At 44.1% G+C, this 15,952-nt stretch overlaps 1 protein-coding gene across 1 annotated transcript in view; it reads left to right on the forward strand.

Annotated features, from left to right (window-relative positions):
• The first annotated feature begins 838 nt into the window (after positions 1–838).
• Positions 839–15,952, forward strand: part of LOC124721995 (1-acyl-sn-glycerol-3-phosphate acyltransferase alpha) — a 334,826-nt gene continuing 319,712 nt past the window's right edge. The window contains exon 1 of the mRNA XM_047247168.1: positions 839–879. The gene's annotated coding sequence lies outside the window, so the exon portion shown is untranslated. The remainder of the gene's footprint in view (positions 880–15,952) is intronic.

Genomic DNA, 15,952 nt, shown 5'->3' on the forward strand with positions numbered 1-15,952 from the left:
CCCCCTACAGCTCAAACACGCGAATACAGCAAAAGTGGATATACTGGGTTTTGTTCCGGCGCTCCTCATTTTAAATTATATGTAAAGTTTGTTAGAAGTCGCCAATTCTCAATTACTGGTTGAATAAGTCCGGGCATTTACGTGCCTTCAGTTCCCTTGCCTCGAGACATATACACAGTTTCTAACGTGGCTTAGTATGTTAAAACTATTAACATAAGATTATACATTTTAATGAGTATTACAGCATTTTAAATTTTTAAATTCTTTCAGTAACTAGGTGAAATATTGAAAATCAAATTTTTGAACCCCTGGTAGATTTTAGAGGGGCAACCTGCAAATTGGTTGGGTTCCGGTTTCCGGGTTAGTCGTTTCTAATATACATATACATTTACTGCAACTTACACTTCATTTGTTGTGTGCAATACTTTTTATGAATACAGTTCATTTAAACAATATTTTACAATAACGTTTCTTTTATTAAACCAACTGACAAGATTTAAAGTCTGCTAAAGCAGCGTAACAAACTGCAGGAAGGTAGTGGATAGTGTTACGGGTGGGGAGGGAAAGGGGGGGGGGGGGGCGCGTAGTGCAGCCTTGGCAGTTCTGTCAGGGGGGTAAGATAAGCTGTCAACAGCTCTGTGTATTTCTACGGAGTGCCAACGCGAACCTGCTGTCCGACGACCTCTAGGGCAGTCAGTAGCGTGGTAGTATACACAAGGGTTGCGCAACCTGGAGAGACAGCTGGCGCACGTAATGCTGTGTGAGGCAGGCGCCTGCGCCACACAACTCCAATCACGTGTAACCTTGCGCGCGCCAGTGGGAAGGTAGCGCGGCAAGCGGTTAGGGCGTTAGGCAGTTCCACTGCCTGCCGCCTCTCCGGTAAGTTCGATGGCGCACTATTCGTTACTCGCTTCTCTGTCACATCTACGGGAACTGATTGCACCTGGTGAGAGAGCCCACCCGTTCCTCGAAATCAGTTTCGTTTTATATCCTTAATTTCCAGTGCAGTTATGAGGACAATTCAAACAGAAGTTAAGCATATTTTTCATAGATGGAAGCACTGAGCAACACGGCTGGCGCATGCGCAGAAGAATCTTCAGTACTAAGCGGTGGTGAAGACATGATAGGGGAGACGTAAATGACGGGATGTATTGTTGGCGCGAATTATGAGCTAACGCACCAGCTAGAAACGTACTCCTCAGCTGAAGTGACACCAGTAATGTGTGTTGAGATGAGAGTGCGTAGGAATAATTATCTGTACACACAACATTGTCTGCAACCTGGGAGATGATGAGTTACCTTTCCTTACTCTGCATGAAGTGCGGGACACTCACACGGCTTCATAAGTACGAGGAGTAGTGCTTAAGTTTCAGTCATCACCTCGAAGAAATGAAGTTACGTAATTTTTTTGTTTGGTTTTTTGACAGTAGGGTCTGCAGCATGAGATAAATCGAAACATATAATATTGTATAAGAAGTCAATTCCGGTAGCCGCAATGTAATCTTTATTTGCTTGTATTTAGAGGTCTCTGCACAACAAGGCTGCCTGTTTCGGTTTACAATGCCATTTTCAAGTGCACGTGCGGACGTTGTGAATAGTGAGTCGTATATACGTCTAGAACGTCATTTTTATAACACATTTTTGCTTAGGTTTAGAAGGATTTGACGATCATATGCGATCCAGAGACCAGCTGTGAGCTGTCTGCTATGAAATAATACTATTATAATCACGTATTCTTTATAATACGAAAATTTTCATCACAATCGTTTGACAGCTGTTTGACAGTTGGGGTACTTAAATATAGTATTTTTGCATATTTTTCATCTCTGAAAGTCAGGGATGCTGTGTTTGTTGCAGAGATTTTATGTGGTTAAGAATTTTTTGTATATGTGTTGTCTATGATTTCATATGTTCATCCTTTCTCGTGGTCGAAAATTTCAAGGAAATGTTCTGAGTAGGGCTTGTGTTTCAGGGCAATTTGTTCATTGAGTAAGTCGTGTGGGAAAATTTTCGTATGTGTATTACTCAAAATTTTCCAAAATATTCATAGTACGTCATTTAGATACATTGTGTAAATTTTGTAGAGTTTTCAGTGTGTTCCGCTTTGTGGTTTTCATTCTTAAGATGTAGGTAGAAAGTTCCTCGATTGCTTTCGCATGGTGTCATATGTTCTTTGAAGATAATGTTGATGTTTCTTCCTGTTTGCCTGGTGCAGAATTACCTAAAGTTTTCACAAGAAATTTTATAGACTACTGAGTTCGAAAATTCTGAGATTTTGTTCTGTCCTGATCTTATTCGTGTTTTGAGATTACTGGTCGTGCGAAACGCTAATTTTACATTTGTCTTATGTAAAAGTTCGTTCATTTTCTTCGTTATGTAAGCTAGATATTTCGTTGACACATCTGTTACCTTTGTGATAGTTTTAGGTTCTTTTTTCAGTGTTTTATCCTTATGTATGGTTTGTAATTTTAGGTTTTGTTTATTGGTTGTACATTCTGAGCAATATATTTCGGAGGAAATTATTTTTCTGTGCGTGCATTCTAGTGTCATAATTTATTTTTGTATTGCGCGTTGGTCGAGTAGCAAATTTACAGTTCTGTTGACCACTGATTTGAAAAATCCATATTTATGTGCATTCATATGACAAGGATTTTTGTTAATCATGTTATAGTGTTTGCTGATCAGTATATTTCTTATTTTATTTATTTTTAGGTCAAGAAAATAAATGAAGTTGGTTTCAGTTCATGTAGCAAAGTTTATTTTTGGATGTAAGTTGTGAAAATTTGTGGTATATTTCTTGGACATCAGCACTGATACCATTTATTAGCAATAGGATATCCAGTACTTATCTGTAGTAATATACACTGAAGTGGCAAAGAAACTGGTACAGGCATGCATATTAAAATACAGAGATATGTAAACTGGCAGTATATGTCGCTGCAGTCGGCAAAGCCTATATAAGCAACAAGTATCTGGGGCAGTTGTTAGATCGTTTACTGCGGCTACAATTTCAGGTTATCAAGCTTTAAGTGAGTTTGAACGTGGTGTTATAGTCGACGCACGAGCAATGTCACACAGCATCTCCGAGGTAGCAATGAAATGGGGATTTTTCCGTAGACCATTTCACGAGTGTACCGTGAATATCAGGAATCCAGGAAAAAATCTAATCTCTGAAATCGCTGCGGCCAGAAAAAGATCCTGCAAGAACGGGACCAACGACGACTGAAGAAACTCGTTCAACCTAACTGAAGCGCAATCCTTCCGCAAATTGCTGCAGATTTCAGTGCTGGACCATCAACAAGAGTCAGCGTGCGAACCATTCAACGAAACATCATCGATATGGGCTTTCGGAGCCAAAGGCCTGCTCGTGTACCTTTGATGTATGCACGACATAAGGCTTTACACCTTGCCTGGGCCTGTCAACACCGATATTGGACTGTTGATGACTGGAAAGATGTTGCCTGGTCAGACGAGTCTCGTTTCAAATTATATGGACGTGTATGGGGTTGGAGACAACGTCATGAATCCTTGGACCCTGCATGTCAACAAGGGATTGTTCAAGTTGGTCGAGGCTATGTAATGACATGGGCCGTGTAATGTTGGAGTGATATGGGACCCTTGATACCTCTAGATACGACTCTGACAAATGACACATACGTAAGCACCTGTCTGATCACCTGCATCCATTGTACATTCCGACCGACTTGGGAAATTCCATCAGGACAATGCGACAACTCACACGCCCGTAATTGCTACTTAGTGGCTCCAGGGACAATCTTCTGAGTTTAAACACTTCCGCTGGCCACCAAACTCCCCGGACATGAACATTATTGAGCGTATCTCGGATGCCGTGCCCCCTCATACTCTTATGGATTTACGGACAGCCCTGCAGGATTCATGGTGTCAATTCTGTCCAGCACTACTTGAGAAATCGGTCGAGTCCATGCTATGTCATGTTGCTGCGTCACTTCTGCATGCTCGCGGGCGGCCCTCCACGGCATTAGGCAGGTGTGCCAGTTTTTTTGACCCTTTAGTGTATAATTTTTCCCGGTAAGTGACTGTTGAAACTACAAAATTTTTCTTCTATTGTATTTCTAAATAAGTCTTCAATCGTTTGTGCTATACTGTTGCCCATTGCAACCCCATCTGTTTGTATATCAAATTTCTTATTAAATTCAAATTAATGTTGAGAGAGGGTAAGTGATAGAAGAAATATGAATTAGTGGGTTGCCAAGATAGATATTTTTCTGTATTGAAGAATGATATTTTTTATTGTATCTGTTTTTTCCGCAACTTGTGTGTTGGTGTATAGACCTGTTATGTCGAATTAGTTCACTTTCACAGTTTGGGGGATGTCTTTGATGGTATGGACTAAGGTTCTTTAGTTTTTTATGGTGTATTTTTTGTATGTACCAGGTGATTATAATTAAACTGACAGTGTTTCGAGAGCTGCAGCGTGGGCTGTATTTATCACAGGCCTCTGAAACATCATACATATGTTCATTAATTGGTGCCCAAGGAGAGTATACCTAAAAACTATAGTTCCACTGTCTACCACCAGGTGAAAATATGGCACTGTAAGCAGTCAGAATGTGGCGTGAATGCAGGAAAAGGCGAGGAACGATCAAGCACATAACGGTGGTTCTGGCACTTTTACCAAGATATGGTCACAAGTTACAACATACATTCATTATAGTCTCCCAATCAGCAGCATGCTGCATCCGTAATCATAATTTTCGACAGTTGCTCGCACCATATCTAGTGTAATCAGAGCGATTATGTCGTCCTATACTATCCTTCATATCAGAAAGAGTCCAAATACATCCCTGATAGACACAATCGTTGAGAAATCACATGGATTTAGCTTGGGGGATCTTGATCTTGCCTAGAGATGAAGCAGTCATTGCCGAAGGTTTCTCGAAGCATATCTTTCATCTGGCAAGCGACATGTGGTGTCGACCTGTCTTGCAAGAAAATAGTTGTGTGGACACAGCCGCGTTCGTGCAAAGCTGGAATCGTGTTTGCACAAGGAAGCCCTCACAACATGTAGATGTTACTGTACACCTAACAGGCCCACGAGGTGTCATCTCCCCAAAAGAAAAACAGACCGACAATGACGGAGTTTGTGAAACGACACCACACAGTCACATAAGGTAAGTGCGATGGACTTTCCTGCGCAACATTTAGCGGAGTAGAACCCCATGTGCGACACTTCTGTACATTTGCGGCACTGTGCAGAGTAAAATGTGCCTCGTCCATCCAAAGAATATTCCCGGACCACATGTCATACATTTCCATTCGGGCCAAAAAACGAAGGGCAAAGTCACGGCGTTGTAGCCTATCTTGGGGCTTCACTTGGCGCACATTATGAATCTTGTAGTTATACCAGTGTAAAATGTGCTACAAAATCTTCCGAACTGTTAACCAGCAGAGAAGCAATTCCCGTGACACAGCTCGAGCACTGGCTGCAAAATTTGAGGCAGGTGGTGCACGGTCGGCTGTATCTGCAGCAACTTCAACAACAACTGCCAGTCTCCCTCTCTCTGCTGCACTAACCGATTCACGTATTTCCTCAGATTTCTTGATCTTGTTCTTTATCCAATTTATTGACATGGGGGCTCTTTGCAGCTGTTTCTGCTGGCGATATTCTCGCAATGCAGCGTTGCTATTGCCGCCGTTCTGACGAAACAACTTTACCGGCAGTACACAGTATTTCGTTTACTACGGAAAACTTCCACCTTCTGAACCCTTTACCCAACATTCACTTCACACAAGAAATCTACAAGTGGCAGACAGCATACTGATGTCAAAATAGGAAACATTTCGTATTCTGACTGCTTACAGCGCTATGATTTCACCTGGTGGCAGAAAGTGAAACTATTATTTTTCATCATACTCTACGAGCGCACCGATCTATGAGCATACGTACTATGCTTCAGCGCCCTGCGATGTACACAGCCTACACTGCAGCACTCAGAATATAATTAAAATTCTGCAGTCAGTTTAATTATAAGCACTGAATTATACCCACCCAGTATATAGGCTAGTTAACAATTTATTTACTTTTTTAGTTTTTTGGATTCTGATTGCGATGCACGTACGTACTCCTCGTACACATTGAAATCTGCTCGCCACAATACCATTGCACGCCACTAGAGGTGCCAAAACGAGATGGCGCACCCATTGATAAGATGGAAATGGGCTGTGTCATTTTGTTTTGGCTTTCCTAGAGGAGTGCAACTGTACTATGGCGGGGTGATTTCAGTATGTACCAGGACTGCAGACACGTACCACAAAAAATGAATTACGTAACTTAATTTTTTTGAGGTGATAATTAAAACCTTATGACTACCCCTCATATTGGTTTCCAAACCTACTGGGTTTAGGGACTTTCCAATTACGTCAGCTCTTCTTCCATTACCATTGAATAGTAAATTATAATAATAATAATAATAATGCAGCCGGCCGAAGTGGCCGTGCGGTTAAAGGCGCTGCAGTCTGGAACCGCAAGACCGCTACGGTCGCAGGTTCGAATCCTGCCTCGGGCATGGATGTTTGTGATGTCCTTAGGTTAGTTAGGTTTAACTAGTTCTAAGTTCTAGGGGACTAATGACCTCAGCAGTTGAGTCCCATACTGCTCAGAGCCATTTGAACCATTTTTGAATAATAATGCATTAAAGAAGCGTAATGGAAATATGTTGCCAGGGAAACCTACTCAGAAAGCCTGATGGTCAGGGCCAGTTTCTTACGAAAAACAGGAAGTCCAGGTATGGCACGAACTTCCATTAGTCCTCGAGGTGTTCGAAATTTCTGAGTATCGTGTAACGGTTATTTCATGTTGTTGCTTCTTTATTGATTTAATCGTCCATTTCATGCCACTGAAGCTAATCCAACTGAAATAACGAAATGAGAAGTCTTGCAAGGAGACAACATTTTCCAGGAAAGTGCTGTTTATGGAGACAGGTGGCGACTAGTGGACTTCTGGCACTGGAGTCAAAAGCCAATCGTTCGGCAGCTCAGGCTTGGTTAACAGGAAGACTTAAAATGTTTAAACAATTTGAGGAGCTGGCATGAGTTTACAGAAACTGGGAAATTGGCCGGCAGCGCCACCGGGTTTTAAGATGCAAGTCATAGGTCTTCTAGGTATTACGTGGTGATTAGAAGTTTTTTCACCTGTACTCCACAGCTTTGATAATAACCATTTTAGCCGGCCGAAGTGGCCGTGCGGTTAAAGGCGCTGCAGTCTGGAACCGCAAGACCGCTATGGTCGCAGGTTCGAATCCTGCCTCGGGCATGGATGTTTGTGATGTCCTTAGGTTAGTCAGGTTTAACTAGTTCTAAGTTCTAGGGGACTAATGACCTCAGCAGTTGAGTCCCATAGTGCTCAGAGCCATTTGAACCATTTCAATAACCATTTTATGCTGGTTGTGTCTCGTAAGACATTAGAAACCTTTCATTTGGTGAACGATATAAGGTATTCGAAACGAGTATTTCGGCAAATGATTGTATGCAAAGTGCATGTATTTTTATTCTATGTTTAATCCTCTCAACTCGTATGAACCGAGGTATTGATGTATTTTTTTTAATGGAACGGTACAATTGCATTAACGTCTGTGGAAAGCTCTTGAAACGTCGAGTACAGTGCTACAACACTTGTTGATGTTAGGTGTGAAACGTTTCGTGACTGTATCCGGGAAATGTGCGAAAACTGAAAAGCTGGGTGACCGGAATCGGTCATTACGGTATACACGCCACCAAAGTGCGGCTCTCATGCCAGGCTCCACCGCTGTATCAAACCTTTGAACTCATTGTTTTTTCCAAGAAAGCTGTTCACTTAAATGTATGCACACACATTTGAAAAAGTGTTACTGTGCCGCTTCTGAAGTTAGTATATTCCATTTACAACATTCATAGCCGTCCCTGTACCTATGTCACATAAAGCAGGGTCACGAGAAAATACAAGGGGCGTTCAGTAAGTAATGCAACATTTTTTTTCTCGGACAATTTCTGTTGCAAAAATGTGGAATTTGTTGTGGAACATCGAGGGATATTCGCTCTTTAGCCCCTATAGTTTCATGAGATTCCGGTATGTGGCGGCTATATACATAGCCTTCAATAAGGCGTCTGTAACGGACGTACGTTCCAAGCAAAGAGCTATCATTCAGTTATTATTATTATTATTGACGGCCACCATCATATTCAACTAAAAATTAAAAATAAGGTGTCATGTGAATATCGTTAGATTTAACAACAAATGAAAAATAAATACTTGTTTTGTAAATAAAACTGCTTTTTCCTGCTGCTAGTTACTTTGTTTATCCCAGACGCTTATCGCCTTCTTCTGTTCTAAGGCATCATCAGTGGGATCTATAACGATACAGTTTTGTTAGTTTTAGATTATTAAACAGTTCACTTCGCAATTTTTTTTTAAAAAGTAATTACTTAGGATTTGCTAATCTGCGTTTCCTCACATCTGGTCTGGAGGTCGCACTACCACTTTTATCACTGCCATATAATCACATCTTTGTGTTCTCGACTTCCACACACTGTTCACCATGATTCTCACTCTTTTTTGTGGTGGACTATTGTTCTTTTGTCACTCGATACAACTATTTCATCGTACACTGTTTATCACAACGTAAATATTTCGACTCCATTACGTGTTTCTCCTTCTTTGGTATGTTTACCTATTTGTTGCCAACCTAACAAAGTATATATTAGAGACTAACTTCTATTTATCATGTTTATACCGTGTGTGTGCATGAGTGAGAGAGAGAGGGGGATAGAGCCGGCGATTTTTTTTTTTGGGGGGGGGGGTGTACTAGCTGTTAGCGAGTGGTTGAAATAAAGTTAAATTTACAATTGTAATATAATATTTGCATAACTGAAAATAAATTTAACGAACTGGAAAAAGAAAATTGAGTTTAGTTATTTAAAACTGTGTCATATGTTTATTGATTTCAAATATTTCCGCAGCCTATATCGTATGGGTGGCTTTCTGTTAACAGATGTCCTGCAAAGCTTGAATGTCACTTTCCTAAGAAGCCAAAGGTCGCTTCGTGACTAAGTAAATAATATTTTGTAGAGCATCAGGAAATCGTTTCCGATTCAGTAATATTAGTACTAATGAACTGTGTTTGTTCCTGTAGAAACTTGAATTCTTTTGATTTTGATATGAACCTCGACCTAGGTAGCTTTGAACTTTATACTATTTTGCCTGCGCAGAGGTTTCTCCTGAAATATCAAGAAACCGGCTGGAGATGGTACAGTGACTGTTAACGGTGTACATGTTGTCGGATTTGCATTTTTTCTTAACGTAGGGCATTTATTACCGGGCAGAGACTATTTTAAGCCTGCGTCGGGGATGAAAGCGAGGCTGTCGTCCCTTATTAAGGCTGTTTAACAAGTTGAGTCGTGCCGAGAACTGACCCGTGTACGCTGATCAATATTGTAATCCATCGCATAATGCTCTCGCACATATATAGGACCGCGCTGAATCCAGTCGGCGGCGGCATTCGCACGGAAATTTGTTATGAAATTCGGTGGGGTATAGGAGCTAATTAGATTTGTGTCAACCCATGGTAAAATTTTGCAGTAATTTGAGCATCGCTGTTCAGAAGATCACGTAGCTCAGAATCTTCTTATTTTCTTTTTTTACTTTCTCTTTGTCTTTTTCTCGCATCTACGCACGGTCGGAATGGTTACTATGAACTTGGCATGGTTAATTTAAGGGGTGGCCGGGTGCCCTTCCTGCCGCCCGTTGTCCCCTGGGAGAGAATATGCGTACCATACGTCCAGTATTATCTATATGAAAGAGTGCGAAAATTTTCTGAATACTTGCTAATCGTGTAACTCAGGTGGGACTTGGGTACCAGCCCGTTATTTACCTACTCGAATGTGGGAAACCGCCTAAAAACAACCACATCCACGCTGGCCGGCACACCGACCCCCGTTGTTAATCCACCGGAAGATTCGATGGGGGGGGGGGGGGGGGCGGCGCAACTCGCCATCCCGTAAGCTGCTCTGTAACGCGCACGGCTATGCGGGTGGGTATCGTATAGCTCAGAATGATGATTCGGTGGCACCTGAGGTGGACTGGTTAGATTTGTCTACGAACACTGATGACAGTCATCACAACGGATTTAGTTTTTTTCTGGAAAAGCACGAATGTCAGATGAGAAACTTCTTGAATAAGTAAAGAGCAGTACTGACAGGCAGATCGCCAAAGTGTGATAGTCGAAAGGGTTGCATCGCGCTGTAAGCTACAAGACATTTTTAAATAAATTGTAGAGAGTATTTAGTAGAAGAGGACATTTGCCTACGAATTGAATACACACAGCCCAGCCGCAAACTGAATCGAAGACCTGGACAGGGTAGCAGCATCGTCGTGTTTACACCCAAGAATCAGGGAGAAAGAGAGGGATGGGGATAATAACAGCGTACAATTACAAAGAAATGGTTCAAATGACTCTGAGCACTATGCGACTGAACTTCTGAGATCATCAGTCGCCTAGAACTTAGACCTACTTAAACCTAACTAACCTAAGGACATCACACACATCCATGCCCGAGGCAGGATTCGAACCTGCGACCGTAGCGGTCGCTCGGCTCCACTCTGTAGCGCCTAGAACCGCACGGCCACTCCGACCGGCGTACTCTTACAAGTGGAGTGCTTCTGCACAGGTGTCCCAACTCCAATACGCATGAATTAAACTCTGACAGGCGCATTTGTTTGACAACACTCCTCACACAAGGTCACTGTACTGTTCCAACGTTCATTCACAGTTTCCGTATAAAACTAATGTACACTGCTGACCATTAAAACTGCAACCCCACGAAGGTGGAATACAAGAAACGTCAAACCGGCGAGAAGTGTGCTATCTACATTTATACTACGCAAGCCACCCAACGGTGTGTGGCGGAGGGCAATCTACGTGCCACTGTCATTACCTCCCTTTCCTGTTCCAGTCGCGTATAGTTCGCGGGAAGAACGACTGCCGGAAAGCCTACGTGCGCGATCGAATCTCTCCAAATTTTACATTCGTGATCTGCTCGGGAGGTATAAGTAGGGGGAAGCAATATATTCGATACCTCATCCAGAAACGCACCCTCTCGAAACCTGGACAGCAAGTTACACCGCGATGCAGATCGCCTCTCTTGCAGAGCCTGCCACTTGAGTTTGCTAAACACCTCCGTAACGCTATCACGCTTACCAAATAACCCTGTGACGAAACGAGCCGCTCTTCTTTGGATCTTAGAAGTAACTGCTGCCAATGTTTGTTCCGCTATCATATAATCATACAATAAAGGATCCTTCTTTCTATGTATAGCAATACATTACATTTGTCTATGTTAAGGGTCAGTTGCCACTTCCTGCACCAAGTGCCTATCCGCTGCAGATCTTCCTGCATTTCGCTGCAATTTTCTAATGCTGCAACTTCGCTGTATACTACAGCATCATCCGCGAAAATCCGCATGGAACTTCCGACACTATCTGCTAGGTGATTTATAAATATTGTGTAAAGCAATGGTCCCATAACACTCCTCTGTGGCACGCCAGAGGTTACTTTAACATCTGTAGAAGTCTCTCCATTGAGAACAACATGCGGTGTTCTGTTTGCTAAAAAGTCTTCAATCCAGCCACACAGCTGGTCTGATATTCCGTAGGCTCTTACTTTGTTTATCAGGCGACAGTGCGGAACTGTATCGAACGCCTTCCGGAAGTTTTTGGTTACTAAATTTCAATGAAACTGCCCATAGTAGGTAGGTGTAACGTCATCTACATTCTGTATCGGATTTAGACAGAGGCAGCTTCATCGCCTATCGAGACTGTGGTGTCTCATTCCACTAAATTGCTGCCCGCGTCGTGCGAATGTTGAACCGATGGGTTCTGGAGGGCCAGTATCAACGCCATGCAGAATTTCAACGGTTTCACGTGACTAGCGCCAGAGGGATAGACCCACTGAGGTGACAAAAGTCGTGGGAGAGCGATACGCACATATACAGATGGCGATAGTATCGCGTACATAAGGTATAAAAGGGTACTGCATTGGTACAGCTGTCATTTGTACTCATCTGATTCATGTGAAAGGTGTCCGACGTGATTATGGCAGCACGACAGAATTAACAGACTTTGAACGCGGGATGATAGTTGGAGCTAGACGCATGGGTCACTCTATTTCAGAAATTGTTCAATATTCCGATGTCCACAGTGTCAAGCCTAATCCGTGAATACCAAACGCAGTGGCCGACGGCATTCACTTAACGAGAGAGAGCAGCGGCGTTTGCTTAGAGTTGTCAGTGCTAACAGACAAGATACACTGCATGAAACAACAGCAGAAATGAAGGTGGGGCGTACGACGAAAGTATCCGTTAGGATAGTGCAATAAAATTTGGTTAAAATGGGCTATGGTAGCAGCTAGCACCACGACATCACTTGCACCGCCTCTCCTGGGCTCGTGGCCATATCGGTTGGACTCCAGACAGCTGGAAAACCATGGCCTAGTCATATGAGGCCCAATTTCAGTTAGTAAGAGCCGATGGTAGGATTAGAGTTCTTTAGACCACCCGAAGCCATGGATGCAATTTGTCAACAAGGCTCTGTGCAAGCTGTTGGTAGCTCCATAATTGTGTGGGATACGTTTCCGTGGAATGGACTGGGTCCTCTGGTCGAACTGAACAGATCATTGATTGGAAACGTGTATGTTCGGCTATTTGGAGACCATCTGCAGCCATTCATGAACTTCATGTTCGCAAACAACCACGGAATTTTTATGGATGACAGTGCGCCATGTCATTGGGCCACAGTTGTTCGCTGTTGGTTTGAAGAACATTCTGGACATCTCGGAGGAATGATTTGGCTACCCAGGTCACCCATCGAACATTTGTGGGACATCATCGAGAGGTCAGTTCGTGCACAAACTCCTGCACCGGCAACACTTTCGCAGTTATGGGCGGCTATAGAGGCAGCATGGCTCAACATTTCTGCAGGGAACTTTCAATGACTTGTTGAGCCCATGCCACGCCGATCTGCCGCACTGCGCCTGTCAAAAGGAGGTACGACAGGATACTAGGAGGTATCCTATGTTTTTTGTCACATCAGTGTACAGCTCGCTCGGCTGTACAAACGCGTACGGCCGCCTGACGTACCGTGAGCCTTGAATTCAATTTTTTGCAGCAAGACAAGTATCCATTACTGTAGTGCGACGGTGTGTAGAGAATCACGTTCTGTCAACACGGCTACCACCGTTGCGGCTTGCTTTGGCGCTGAAGCCGACAGGAGTGTACCAACTGTGGTGCGATTAACGACAACATGGACTAGGAAATGACAACACAACGTCGTGTTCTTTTTTTCGGAGAGTTCTTGTCATTTGTATAGAATCACGATATACGTATCTGTCTGTGGGCACTCTATAAAGGAAAACGAACTTTGTCAGACGCGTTCTCATTGTCATGGGGATCCTGCACCTGACGCGATGGTATGGGGCGCCTGTCATTGGCTACATGATTACCTCTGGTTTACATAGCAAGTAACTTGGACAGGAAGCACTACGTTTCTGACGTGTTAACGCCGGTGGCACTACCCCATCTTCAAGGTCTCTGTGACGTTATCTTTGGACGGGGTAAGAGGTAACGCAGCCCTCATGTTACACATTCCGTCCTACACTTTACCGCTGCAATATTTCAGAGAGAGAGAGAGAGAGAGAGACAGAGAAAAATCAAAGAACCTACACTCCATATCGAGACTAGTTACAGAACGTCTTTGCATAATTTCAGCAAAAAGCAGTTCGCGAATTGTTGTAAGCAAAGCTGTTGGAAAATTCAAAGTGTCATTTATGACACAGCTTCCAAACTGTAGAAGGTCTACTGGTGTAATATACGTCTGGAAAGATACATTATTATCGCGTTATCCAGCATCTGCTTTCTGTTGACAGAAGTGGAAGGCGTTACAGCTAAGTTGTCTCTCTGAATGGCGACATCTTACGCTTGTTTTTCGATAAGCCAGCGCCGGGCTGTTTTAAATTTTGCAGCAAGTAGTTTCTGTCTTAAGGGTTTAGATTGGATATACACTCCTGGAAATGGAAAAAAGAACACATTGACACCGGTGTGTCAGACCCACCATACTTGCTCCGGACACTGCGAGAGGGCTGTACAAGCAATGATCACACGCACGGCACAGCGGACACACCAGGAACCGCGGTGTTGGCCGTCGAATGGCGCTAGCTGCGCAGCATTTGTGCACCGCCGCCGTCAGTGTCAGCCAGTTTGCCGTGGCATACGGAGCTCCATCGCAGTCTTTAACACTGGTAGCATGCCGCGACAGCGTGGACGTGAACCGTGTGTGCAGTTGACGGACTTTGAGCGAGGGCGTATAGTGGGCATGCGGGAGGCCGGGTGGACGTACCGCCGAATTGCTCAACACGTGGGGCGTGAGGTCTCCACAGTACATCGATGTTGTCGCCAGTGGTCGGCGGAAGGTGCACGTGCCCGTCGACCTGGGACCGGACCGCAGCGACGCACGGATGCACGCCAAGACCGTAGGATCCTACGCAGTGCCCTAGGGGACCGCACCGCCACTTCCCAGCAAATTAGGGACACTGTTGCTCCTGGGGTATCGGCGAGGACCATTCGCAACCGTCTCCATGAAGCTGGGCTACGGTCCCGCACACCGTTAGGCCGTCTTCCGCTCACGCCCCAACATCGTTCAGCCCGCCTCCAGTGGTGTCGCGACAGGCGTGAATGGAGGGACGAATGGAGACGTGTCGTCTTCAGCGATGAGAGTCGCTTCTGCCTTGGTGCCAATGATGGTCGTATGCGTGTTTGGCGCCGTGCAGGTGAGCGCCACAATCAGGACTGCATACGACCGAGGCACACAGGGCCAACACCCGGCATCATGGTGTGGGGAGCGATCTCCTACACTGGCCGTACACCACTGGTGATCGTCGAGGGGACACTGAATAGTGCACGGTACATCCAAACCGTCATCGAACCCATCGTTCTACCATTCCTAGACCGGCAAGGGAACTTGCTGTTCCAACAGGACAATGCACGTCCGCATGTATCCCGTGCCACCCAACGTGCTCTAGATGGTGTAAGTCAACTACCCTGGCCAGCAAGATCTCCGGATCTGTCCCCCATTGAGCATGTTTGGGACTGGATGAAGCGTCGTCTCACGTGGTCTGCACGTCCAGCACGAACGCTGGTCCAACTGAGGCGCCAGGTGGAAATGGCATGGCAAGCCGTTCCACAGGACTACATCCAGAATCTCTACGATCGTCTCCATGGGAGAATAGCAGCCTGCATTGCTGCGAAAGGTGGATATACACTGTACTAGTGCCGACATTGTGCATGCTCTGTTGCCTGTGTCTATGTGCCTGTGGTTCAGTCAGTGTGATCATGTGATGTATCTGACCCCAGGAACGTGTCAATAAAGTTTCCCCTTCGTGGGACAATGAATTCACGGTGTTCTTATTTCAATTTCCAGGAGTGTATGTTTCCTTAGTTTCAGAGGAATATTTTCGCTCTAGGTTATTCGTGAGTTTAAGTACTGATTTATTGCACTTATCCATAACCTATCCTTTCAATTTGTGTTCTCAGTACCATTTGAAAGTGGGAAAACCCCTTCCTTTTGTAGTGCATACCCCCCACTTCTTGCAGGGAATACAGGCTGCTGTGCTCATTTTCTAGGACAATTACTTTTTTCATGATATATGTCCATTGAATAACACTTAACAGAAATTGCAGAGAACGCAATCTAGAGCTTTCCTCCACTGTTCTACCTGTCTCTTTCTCATACCAGGAGACTCTTCTGCCCCATTATTTATGGTGATCTTCCCTGAATTCCTTTCTTAAGTCCAGGAGTATATTCCTTATTAAAATCTTCTCCATTCATTTCTGTGTCGAGATTATGCTAGTAGTTGTTTGACCTCTTCGTGTGTCGTACTGCAGGGAA

Source organism: Schistocerca piceifrons, chromosome X (genome assembly GCF_021461385.2).
Source record: "Schistocerca piceifrons isolate TAMUIC-IGC-003096 chromosome X, iqSchPice1.1, whole genome shotgun sequence".
In the NCBI taxonomy this organism is placed as follows: Eukaryota; Metazoa; Arthropoda; class Insecta; order Orthoptera; family Acrididae; genus Schistocerca; species Schistocerca piceifrons.